This window comes from Pleurodeles waltl, chromosome 10 (assembly GCF_031143425.1).
Source record: "Pleurodeles waltl isolate 20211129_DDA chromosome 10, aPleWal1.hap1.20221129, whole genome shotgun sequence".
Lineage (NCBI taxonomy): Eukaryota > Metazoa > Chordata > Amphibia > Caudata > Salamandridae > Pleurodeles > Pleurodeles waltl.
In genome coordinates this window covers 1002559362-1002571949 of record NC_090449.1, presented here as the reverse complement: position 1 = coordinate 1002571949, position 12588 = coordinate 1002559362, and the positions used below count along the sequence as shown (strand labels likewise).

Here is a 12588-nt window from a genome sequence, read left to right as displayed (position 1 = left end):
ATCCCCTCCGACACAAAGAAAACTGTCACCCACGCACTTGTCACTAGCAAACTGGCCTATGGCAACACACTCTATGCCGGCATCACCAAGAAACTGAAATCAAAACTATAAAGAATCCTGAATGCAGCAGCCAGACTCATCCTGGACATCCCCCGACGAAGCTACATCTTATCCCACCTCAGAGACCTACACTGGCTCCCGGTCAACAAGTGCATCACATACAACTTCCTGATTCACACCTACAAGGCACTACACAACATAGGACCGGCATACCTCAACCACTGCCTCGCCTTCTATGTACCCCTCAGACATCTCTGTTCTTCCCAGCTCTCCCTTTCAGCCATTCACAAGATCCAGAAAAGCACAGCAAGCGGAAGATCCTTCTCCTACCTCACAGCCCGGACATGGAACATGCTACCCCTCAAGCTTAGGCAGACCGCATCACAGAAGCAGTTCAGGAAGGACCTCAAGACCTGCCTCTTCGATTGAGCAGCACGCCCTCCAACAATGCCTTGAGACCCCAAGGGTGATTAGCTGCGCTTTTAAATCACTGATTGATTAAAGACCGGATCTCCTTAGGACAGTGGTCCTGCCCACTGGTCCAGAGAAGGTCTCCAGGCGATTACAACCTTGAGTCCGACCTGGGTTGACCCCTTCTGACCAACACTTTGACGCCTGCAGCCTAAATGCAACTTGTTCCGCTGAAGATTCCCAATGCCTAAAGGTACCCCTGCACCCGCAGCCCCCTGATCTTGGGGAACCAAGCCAACGGTCCAGCAGCATCCCATGGGCTCTCTACCTACCTTTCGAGCCATTGGTCTTCTTCAGCCGACTTCCTGGACCAAACCTGCAGCCCGCTTAGGGTGTTTTGGTGCTGACTTGTGCCACCCATCTCCCCACCTCTCTCCTCCCTCCGATAATTCCCCCCCCCCCCCAGTGCTTATCCCACCCAGCTCTCTGTCCAGAAGTCGCGGGTACTTACCTGCAAGCAGTTTCTTTCTGAGTACCCCAGTCGCCATTAGTTTCCACCCAACACCAACTTTGACCTCTGCACCTGGCCAGCCCTGTGTTGCTGGTGGTGCACTCTGGTGTCGTCTTGAACCTTGCCCTGTGGGCACCCTAATCCCGAAGACTCGGATTGTAAATTGAGTACTTGCCTGAAAACTGTTGATAGTTTTCCTCCCCTAGGACTGCATTGCTTTCTATGAAAATTGCACTGTCTACTTTTGATATTGAAAAGTGTTACTGACCTGAAAACTGTTTTATCTGGAAATAACAAACAAAGTGTACTTTGATACTTGAAAGCGGTACATTCTTGAAACTCTACTTACTTGCAACAAAGATCCTTTTGGTTCTAGAAATAAAGTAACAAAGTATTTTTTTTATAATAAACGTTGGCCTGGAGTTACTCATTGAGTATGTGCATCATTTCTTCACTGTGTGTGCACAACAAATGCTTAGCACTACCCTCTGATAAGCCTAACTGCTTGACAACAGAACCACAAACAAGAGCATTTTATATTATCTACTTTAGCCTCAGTAAAGCCTCTGGGGATCCACTGGACTCTGCACACTACACCTTACCTTGGTATAGTATATACAGATAGCTTCCTACACTGACTACCTACGAATAAGATACTGGCATGCTTTCATTCCTCTACTGTGGCTACAGAGGAGGGAGCGACTTTTGCAATGGTGGTGCGGAGGGCTGTGGAGTTCCTCAACCTTCAGTTGCCCTCGTTGGTGGTCAAGACCTGTGTTTCGACAGAGGTGCTTCAGCCAGGTGTCTACCCATCTGAACTGATCCTCCCATTTAATGCGACCCTCACTGATGTCCTTTTGGGTACCTGGTCCAAACCCAACAAAGAGACTCCTGTGAATAGGACAGTCGCCCGTCGCCACCACCGTACCCCGAGGGACCCAAGTATCCTCACACAACATACCACCCCTTAGTGTTTGGTAGTCTAGCCTTCCCCCTCACATGCTAACCCTTGCACATTCCCTGCTGCTCCACCGGATAGGGAATCCAAGAGGCTGGGGACACTTGGGAAGAAGATGTTTTGTTCCGCCAGCTCGGCATTCTGTGAGCACCTTTTTGGCCACTACTCTCACGCTCTGTGAGACACGGTTGCGCAAGTGATGGCTATAGTGCCGGAGGAAGCCTGGGCCACGCTCTCCCAAGCAGTAGTAGATGGGATAGATGCAACAAAGTTCACTATTCGCTGTGAACTTGACACAACAGACTCGCTAGGCTGAGCGGTTTTGATGACAGTTGCCCTTAGGAGCCATACTTGACTTCAAACAACTGGCTTTTCAGGGAATGTCACATCTTGTCTCCTCGTTGACGAAGTGGGCTCGACGCTTGAGAAATTTAAGGACAGTTGGCCTGTGGCCTGGTCCTTGAGCTTATCTTCAGTCACATGCCATCTCAAGTCCGCTTTCCGCCCATTTCATGGCTAGGGAAGAGGCTACCAGCCACGCCAGTTCCCACCCAGCTACTGCGCAGCTTAAGGGTGCAGTATACACAAATCGTTTGGATCAGGCAGCTAGAGGTCGGGCAGTCCACCAGCACCCCACCTACCCCACCCCTGCACAGCTGCAGCCTCCAAACTCTACTATCTGACCTTATTCCATCACGGGCACCCAGTTACTGGCAGGATACATTATCACCTGCCGCACTGGCAGAACATTACATCGGACTGGTGGGTTTTGCAGATAGTCAGAAAGGGTTACTTTCTCTCCCTCCTGTCTACCCATCCTGTCATTCCACCATCTCAAGACAGGCTGACAGAGGATCATCTTTCTCTTCTCCTTAAGGTAGTCGTGGCTCTTCTGGCAGAAGGAACAATTGAAAGGGTCCTCATGCCAGAAGTACGGCGTGGTTGTCATTCCTGCTACTTTCTTGTGTCAAAGAAGGACAGAAGCCTTCATCCTGTCCTAGAGCTGGGGCCCCTAAACTACCTCAAGAAGGAAAAATTCAAGACTATCACCTTGGCTCAAGTTCTGTCTGCCTTGGACCCAGGAGACTGGATGTAGAGTTGGACTTGCAGGATGAATATTTTCATAACACCTGCGCTGCCTGTCCACCTGTGTTACCTGTGATTCACTGTCACCACCAGCACTTCCAGTTTGCTCTGCTCCCTGACCAGTGTCCCTTGGGTGATCAAAGGGGAACGTGGTGGTTTCAGCTCATCTGCGGAGATCAGGGGTGTTAGTCTTCCCCTATCTCGATGACTGGCTGTTGAAAGCAGGCTTGCTCCAGGCTGCCATCTCCCAACTCCAGACTACGGCGAACCTCCTACCCTCACTGGGCTTCACAATAAACATGCTGGAATCACACCTGACTCCCTCGCAAATGCTCCCTTTCATCAGAGCTGTTCTGGACACAGTACAGTTTTGGGCTTATCCTACCAAACGGTGAGTCCAGGATATTCCGGCTATGATACCAATGATTTACTCTCTATCCTGAGTTTCGGTGAGACAGACTCTGAGGCTGTTGGGACTCAAGACATCTTATATCATGAACGTTGGCATATGCGTGCTTAACAGTGGGATTTGAAGTTTCAATGGGCACAGCATCAGGGGAATCTCTCGAACATGGTCCAGATCTCAGAGGGAGCTGGGAAAGATCTGCAGTGGTGGCTAACAAACCACTTTTGGGTCAGGGGCAAATCCCTCTCCCTTCCCCAGCCAGATTTCACAGTAGTGACAGATGCATCACTCCTGTGATGGGACGGCCATCTAGGAGAGGTGGCTATCAGAGGACTCTGGTCTCTGCCTGAATCCGGATTCCACGTCAACATTTATCAGGGGAAGGCTTGTTCAGGTGTTCATGGACAACACCATCGCCATGTGGTACTGCGACAAACAGGGTGGAGTGGGGTTGTGGTCCCTTTGCCAAGAGGCTCTGGTCTCTGGACATGGCTAGAACATCTGGACATATCCCTGGTGGTTCAACACCTGGCAGGGTCTCTGAATGCCAGGGTGGACAAACTCAATTGAAGATGCCTTGCAGATCACAAATGGTGTTTCAATACGGAGGTGTTTGGAAGGTCTTTTTCAGTAGTGGGAAGAACCTTGATTTAGATCTGTTCGCTGCTGCTGAGAATGCGCAATGTCAGCAGTTTTGTGCAGGAGTGTCCGAGGTGACTATTGCTCAGAGACTCTTTTCATCTTGTGTGGAGCTTAGGCCTCCTATATGCCTTTCCGCCCATGCCACTTATGCCCAGAGTTTTCAAGATCAAAAACGATCAGGCCCAAATTATTCTGGTGGCTTTGAACTGGGCTGGAGAGTCTGGTATCCCGAGCTGCAGAGCATGGCTGTCGATCCTCCAATCAGGCTACACCTTCGGGAGGATCTTCTGTCGCAGCACAGGGGAGGGATCCCATCCAGAACCTGTCCAGTCTCCACCTTCTTGCATGGAGACTGAGCAGCAGTAGTTTGACTGCCTTTGCCCTTCCTCCTGAACTCTGTGATGTTATTTTGGCACTTACCCCCGTATAATTGCTGACTTTTGCCTTCTACGAGTAGGTGGCATCTATAACCGCAACTCAGTCTAATTTACAAGCTGCGCATATTTTATATAAGATGAGAACATACATGCCCTTTACATTTCTGCGCGTAGGCACTGTTAATAACATATGCAAAGTCATTGTTGTAGTATGTATCCATTACTTTTCCCTTCCCCCATTTCGGGAATGCTATTACTATTAGGTCTGAAGGAGTTGTTACATTATACCGTTGGTATATATGTGAAAACCATGTTTTTAGCTTTATGGCATTTGCAGAGGCCACGATTATCATGACAATACGGATTGATAAATGACTGATGGGAAATGAAGTGTGTGAGTTGCGATGGGACAGATTTCTCACCTCATTGCGAGCATGACACATGAGGTAGCATACAAACATAGCCAGTCCCCTTTATGGACATTGGATATTTAAATACAAATATAAACCAAGTAACTAGGACAAAGGGTTCCATAAGGGGGCATATAAGCTTGAAAATGTACTGGCATTTATCACATTTTGGGAACAAGATCTAAGTTTTTTCCCCACTAAAATTATGTCTTGTGAGGACATTTCAATATCTGCTTCTTCCCGGGTATACAGTACATATGGGACCCCCTTCTTTTGATAAGATCTAGCCTTTCTTTTGATAGGAACTAAACTTTATATTTTTGATAGGGACTAAAACTTTATTTTTTTTAGGAACTACACGCTATATTTTTATGTGTCACCTCAGGGACACGCCCTCTGTTTCACCCAGAAGAGCATGATGGTCACCCAAAATGGATAAAAGCACCATTTGTGTTGTATAGTACAACTATTAACTGCTCCTATGATTATTTCCTGTGTTGAAGTGCATTTAGTGTGTGTTTGTACCCTAATAAATGTATGCCTTTCCACATTCATCATTTGGGATGTTGATGAGGTGTACAGTTCGGCTTTGGATGGCTATCTCTTAACAGACACAGTGTGCATATTATGCATGTGAGATTTGGCACACGTGTTTCTTTGTTAGGAACTGGGAAATCACCAGGAATTACCATCAGTACGTTTTACACTACGTGCAACATGCAATATGTGTCTGTATTTTTTCTCTGTATTTTTGTTTGTGTGTATGTTTAGGGACCATCCTTGAAACATGACCCAAAGGAGGGTGAGTGTGGTTTTATAGTTTTTTGGATGGTCACCTACTACGGATTGACACCACTCAACTTGATGTATAGGTCAGGGTCTGGGATGTTTTTTGTTTTTCCTTCCTGATGAAAGCCCAGGACCATGGTATGGCCGTAATAAAGGCTGAAACATGTTGACACTGTGAATATGGTCATAGGACCATAACTCATTAGAAGACACCTACAACCTTCTGTTTTTAATGTTACCAACTATCACAAATAATAAAGGGCTATCCTGTGTTTAGTGTGGTATTTTTATCTTTAGACAAGTGGAAGGCTATTCAAAGTGGTCCCGAAATTCGGTTGCAGGCACCAAGGTGGACCCTATGGGTAATCATGCCACTACTACAGTGGGTGAGGGTCATATAAAGAAAGATAGTTTTTTTTCTTCACTAATGAGAATACCCAGGCTGAGTGCTCTATAGGTGTATTCAGTTAAGGGACTAGGAATACCTTTTTGGTGTGGATTAGTAGCTGGGGAGAGTGTATTCCTTTGTAACCAAGGGCCATGTGAATAGTGTCACCAAATTTTTCTTCCCTGCCTTCATTAGGAAGGAAAAGGGGTGGGTTCTGTAGACTTCCCATCATATGAATGCATGTTATGTTGGCAGCCAGGTGTTACTCCAATAAGACAGTGTACGTCTACTGGTGGAAGTAATTTGTGGTTTGGTGTTCTGACTGAAATGTTAACACACCCCCCCCCCCCCCTCTGCCTCTCTTTCTCAAGTTCTTCTCTTCATGCTGTCTCTTGCTTAGCAAGACTCTGCTCTAGGCACTCTCAAGGGCTATCTTTCTGCTACTTCTGCATGCCTTGCGTTACCTGATCAACCCTCTCTTTTCAAGTCTCCCATTGTACTTAGATTCTTGAAAGGTTTGCTTTATCTTTTCCTACCTTATCCTTTTATCATGCTTTAGTGGGACTTAAATCTAGTTCTCAGATTCTTAAGGTGGACTCCTTTTGAGCCACTTCACAATTGTTCCCTGCTACTACCATCAAAACATCTTTCCTCATGGCCATAACATCTGCCCACTGAGTTAGCAAGCTGCAGGTCTTGTCGTCTGAGACACCCTACTTATCCATACATCCTAACAGAGTGATGTATCGCACTCGGGCCTCCTTTTTCCCAAAGGTGGTCACCCCTTTTCATGTAGGACATTCATTCACTTTGCCTACTTTCTATACTCCATCTTACCCCTCTAAGGATGAGGAGCGTCTTCATCGTCTGGACCCCAAACGAGCATTGTAGTTTGACTTTGACCGCACAGAAGAGTTCTAGTTGAACTATCAGCTCTTCATGGGGTATATCTGAGCTAAAAGGTGTAATGCGGGGCAAAAAAGACCATCTCCCGATGTGTTGTTTTCCGCATTAAAATCTGCTACCCATTGGCCAAGAAGCAACCCCTGAGGGCTTGCTTGGTCATTCCACCAGAGCCAAAGTTGCAACCACTGCGTTAGGTCGCAGAGTTTCAGTCCTGGATATTTGTCAGGCTGCAGCATTGGCCTCAATGCACATGTTTACTAAACATTACTGCCTGGACAGTGAGGTCTGTTGTGATGGAAATTTTACTGTAGGACTTCCTCGTCTGCCCCACCTCCGAGAATGGAATTGCTTGGGTATCTATTCTAATGTAAAGAATCTGAAGATAGGAGTCTTTATCAGATTAATAAGTTACTTACCTTCAGTAACGCCTTATCTGATAGAGACTATATCTAGTTGCAGATTCCTTACGGACCCACCTCTTGTCCCAGATCTGCTAATGGATTTCAAGAGAAAAGGCAGTATCCTTTTCAGAATCATAGTTTATCTACACCACTGGTCAGTGTTCTTCATGGCTCCGGGCTTCTGGAGTGGAAAGTTGTGAGAAGAGACTAATGTCAGTGCATTTGAGTGGTGACTATAAGGGTGCCACAGGAATCACTTTTGGTTGGGCCATGCCAACAACGCATACAGAGCTGAACGATGCCAACTACCGGCACACAGGGATACTGCTCACGAGAAATCTTCCGGATCCTGTCTGATGCCCAGGATAATTCTAAGGTAAGGAATCTGCAGCTAGATATAGGCTCTACTAGGTAAGGCATTACAGAAGGTTAGTAATTTGTTCATTTGGTCACCTGCAGAAGACAAGATGGCTTAAATGAAATCTGAGATGGTGAAATTAAAGGTGATTGTCCTGGAAAAGAGGAAAGAGTTCATTAGAAGATAAACATAACGTCCTAAGAGATCTTCCAGAAGTAGAGGAGGTCAACAACAGCAACAGTCTGTACCTGCAGCAAAAACCTCCTGCAAAGCAATGACTTCCATCCTCCTCCTCTGTTGCCTACGTAGGTAGAAGGAAACATTAGTAATTATTTTCAGGAGTGTCTAAAGATAAAAAAAAAGACAAATGGGTCTTGAATATAGCTCAGAATAGATATTTTCCGCGCTTCAGGTGCCCGCCGCTTCAATATCAGCAGCCAGAACATCAGCTTAACAGATCTGTTGCAAAAGGTGGTCAACATAACGTTATAGAACAAAGGGGTGGAGGAAGTTTCATGTTATCAAAAAGTATTAAGAATTTATTCCCAGTACCTTTTAATTTGGAAGAAAGGACACAACGAAGAGTTCAGACTCATTTTAGATTTAAGGAAACTGCACAAATACGGAAGAAAAGTTCAGAATGCTTGCATTGCATCAAATCGATCCTCAACTACATCAAGGAGATTGGATGTGGCTATAGATCTTTAAGATGCCTTATACCATATACTGATTTTAAAGACAAATTTAACATTCCTACCATTGTTAGTAGATTTCAAGCATCTCCAATACAAGGATCTGCCTTTTAGTCTAAAGTCAACGCTGAGAACCTTTTCTCAGTGCTTGGCTGTCCTTGCAGCACACCCAAAGAAGCAAAAGGTTTTTGTCTACCCTTACCTAGACAACTGGCTAATAAAGAGTCCATCCTGAGAAACCACTCTTAAGACATTTCCAATTATGTCTCAACACTTTGTCAAGTCTAGGTCTTCAAGTCAATCTGAAGAAGTCAATTACCTACCCAGTACAAAAAATGCACTATCTAGGAGCAATTCTGGATACTCATTCTGCATAAGTGTATCCTTCAGAGGATTGACTGTCACCTAAACGTCTGAAGTGTCTCAATCTACTGAAAACGCATCATCCTACAGCATGTCAGATAGCATCTCTTCTAGGGTCGTTGACATCTTGTATATTCCTGAACTCTCATGCTAGACTTCACAGGAGACCATTGTAGTATTGTATGAAGGATCAGGGTAACCAGTTCTCAAACAGTTTGGAACAGAAATTAACCCTTTCAAAATCTGCAATTCGGTCTCTTCCTTTCCATCAAGATCTCCCAATTCATACTCCAGTTATAGATTCCTGTTTCCAAGAATGGGGTGCTCACATGAACCACTTACAGGCTCAAGGTTTGTGGTCAGACAAAGAAAAAAGCTTATCATGTCAATCTCCTGGAATTGAGAGCACTTCGATTAGCGCTGAAGTCATACCTTCCTGCGATCGGGACAAACTTGGTAACATGGTTATTCAGATGGACAATACACAACAATGCATTACCTGAACAAACAGGGAGGGACACATTACAGAACTCTTGCTCAAATTTCAGACCATATGGAAATGGCTCATAGTGAAGAACCTAACAATTGCAGTAGTGCACCTTCCAGGTGTTCAACACATGGGAGCAGACTCCCTAAGTTATACTATCCAAGATAACTATAACTGGGTCCTAAACTACAAAGTAGTAGAAGCAATTCTCCAAGAACAGGGCTACCCCCAATATACCTATTTGCAGATGCAGGAAACAAAAAATGGCAAGATTACTGCTCCAGATTTTACCAACCAGCATCAAAAGGGAATTCTCATTTGATCAATTGGTTAGATATTTCTTTACTCTTTTCCTACGATCCCATTTATTCAGGTAGTCTGGATCAAACTGTACAAATCCAAGACCAGAATGATACTGCTGCAGTGGCCTGATCAGTGATGGTTCACAGATCTTCTTCACCTCTTCAAATACCAACAAAAGAGGTTGCCATGCAGTCAGAACCTCTTTTCCAAGCTCAGAAAACAGATTCTACACCCGCATTTTCCAACATTACGTTTGACTGAATTCCTGCTGTTTGATTATCTAAACTTATCACAAGACTAAAAGGACATTTTAAAAGAGTCTAAGCATCATTCCACTAAATAGAAGATATTTTGTATTTGGCATGTACAAAATAACCATGACCCATGTACATGACGAGAAGTAATATTACCTTACCTACTTCATCTGGCAAAGTCTTATTTACAGTTCTCGTCTATTAAGGTACACCTTGCTGCTATACCTGCCTAATTGAAAGTTCCTTCACAAAACTCTATCTTTAAAATTCCTGAAGAGAAGGATTTTTGGAAGGCATTACGAAAGTTTTCCCTCCTGTTAGGTTCCATTTCCCTGTTTGGGAAAGTAACATTGTTTTATCTGAACTAATGGGACCCCCATTTGAACCCATTCACAAAGCTTTGTTAGGCAGAGTTGCTGGAACAACCTCTAGATCAGTACGATGAGTGGAATAGATACATTGCTCCCTCTATAGAAGAGTCAAAAAAACACCACATGGGGACACCCCACCAGATGGCAAAGCTAATTTTCTTTCTCTTGTGAGGAGAACCTCCAAAAAGTGTTAATGCCAGTCAGAGTAGCAGACTAATTTTTGTACGATTTTAAAGAGGCATCTAGGAAATCTATCTAGGCCGCTGGAGTAAACATAATATGAGCACCAGTGTCTCTTTGCCACCCTGCATACCTCATAGGCATCCTCATGCACACTGTGATTATGCAGGTGACACTACACCCCTCATAGAACCCTACCTCTCCCTCCACAGATCCTACAGATAGAGAAGACTGAAAAATGGCCAGTTTTGGAAAAAGAGCATCCACACTTGCAGCACCATACATCAAGGCTGCTGAGGTTCTTGCCTTTTAGGTGATACGATGTGGGAGGTATGATGCTATACTGGACTTTCTACTGGAGGATAAGAAGGAAAAAGCAAAAAACATGAATGAGAAAGCAGCTGTAGCACTGGTTGATGGGGCAATGGCTATAGCCACTATTGGCTTCAGGTAAATGGTGGGTGATGTAGTCATAGGACACCAGGTTGGTATAGCATTGCATTTTGTATTTATGCCATTTGATGATGAACATTTATTTGAATGCCATGTTGATTAAGCTTTACAAGCCCTAAAGACCAGACACTGACTCTGCCAAATCCCGCTGGATCCTTGCAGTGCAGAGGGCAAAAACCCTTTTGGGGTAGAAGAGGCCCTGTTATGCCACTCTGTTGAGGTGGTTTTCACCCATAATGATTTCCATTAATGCAGCCTCGACAGACACCTTACTTTAGGCAATAATGCTATTGTTCCAAACAACAATGCACAACATCTGCACCGAGATATAGCTGACAGCAGTCTGGTAAAAGAGGAGAAAGTCAGTCAAAGCAGTACCAATCACACAAGCACTGACAGGCTGCAGGCCTCGGCTGTTTGTGATGCTTCACCACTTAGCTCCCAGGGTGGAAGAATCTCTGCTTTCTATGTTGCCAGGCACAAATCAGTTCAGACAGGTGGGTTTTGTATCCAGTACATTATGGACATTCCCTCAAATAAAAACAAAACAACTCCTACCTTTCCTAGAAAGGCTTCCCATCAATATCTGTGATTAGTGCAATAGTCTCTTTCCATAATAACTTTGGAGCACATCCCCAAACCCCAGTTGAGTGCAAGCTTTTTATTCCAGATTTTTCATATTTTTGAGAAATTCAGGAGAATATCGACCCATTCTGGGCCTCCACCAATTCAACAATTGAATAAATACCTGCAAGAGTAATCCTTTAGAATGGCCACTATGCTCCAATTACTCAGTGTAGTTACTGGACCTACTAGATGCTTATTTTAATATCCTGATACACCCGGAGTACCTGTACTTTGAAGTAGCTAGGTATCATTACCTAGTCAGAGTGCTGCCATTCAGTCTGAAATCGGCACTAAGCATGTTTACAAAGCTTGTCACCCCAGTAGCAACATCCCTGTAGCAGCCTACCAAGCAGACCCAATTTCTAGGAGCCATTCTAGATATGGCTGTGGGGAAAGGTTTTCCATCACAGAAAAAAATGCTAAGCATCTGGAGGCCAAGATCTGAAGACAACTGTTGCAACTTTGAAATCCCTTTTAGGCATGATTGCATCCAGTGTCTTGCTTTATTTATCATTGCAGACTAAAGATGCAGTTCTAGAGGTTCAATAGATTCGGATGTCTGAATTGTTTGCGGATTGAATCCAGATCACAGCCAAGGTCTGGAATGATAGAAAGTGGTATCTAACAAGACAGGGGGCTTGCCCTTCTTTGACTGCCAGCTCAGCTCATTTTCTGATAACAATTGACATGTCATTATATTAAACAGGGGAGCTCACCACTAAGATCTAGAAGTCATATGTCATTGGTCAAAGGAGGTGCATCTTCACATAAACATACCAGAGCTCAAGGCTATCAGACGAGGCCTTCAGTCCTTTCTTTCAGGGTTTATCAACTTTTCAGTGGTCATCATTAGACAATTCAACAACTATGTTCGACATAAACTCAGTGGTAAAAATCCCTTAGCCTTGTCAGACTACTCTCGATATCTCTGAAATTAGGTCATAAGTTATGGCATATGGCCAATAGCGGGGCACTTAACTAGAGTAAGCAATTAATGGATAGATGGATTTAGCAGGGCAACTGCTGTATCGCACAAATGGGACATGAGCCAACCTGTATTAACAAGAATCTTTGATCAGTGGTGGAGGCCAGCCTTAGGGTTTTTTACATCAACGTAGAACAAGTAACGTCAGTTCTTTGCAAGCAACATTTGAG

General features: G+C 44.6%; 1 protein-coding gene across 2 annotated transcripts in view; it reads left to right on the top strand.

Moving 5' to 3' along the window:
* Positions 1–12588, top strand: part of PHKA1 (phosphorylase kinase regulatory subunit alpha 1) — a 967577-nt gene that overhangs the window by 704046 nt on the left and 250943 nt on the right. The gene's annotated exons all lie outside the window — the stretch shown is intronic.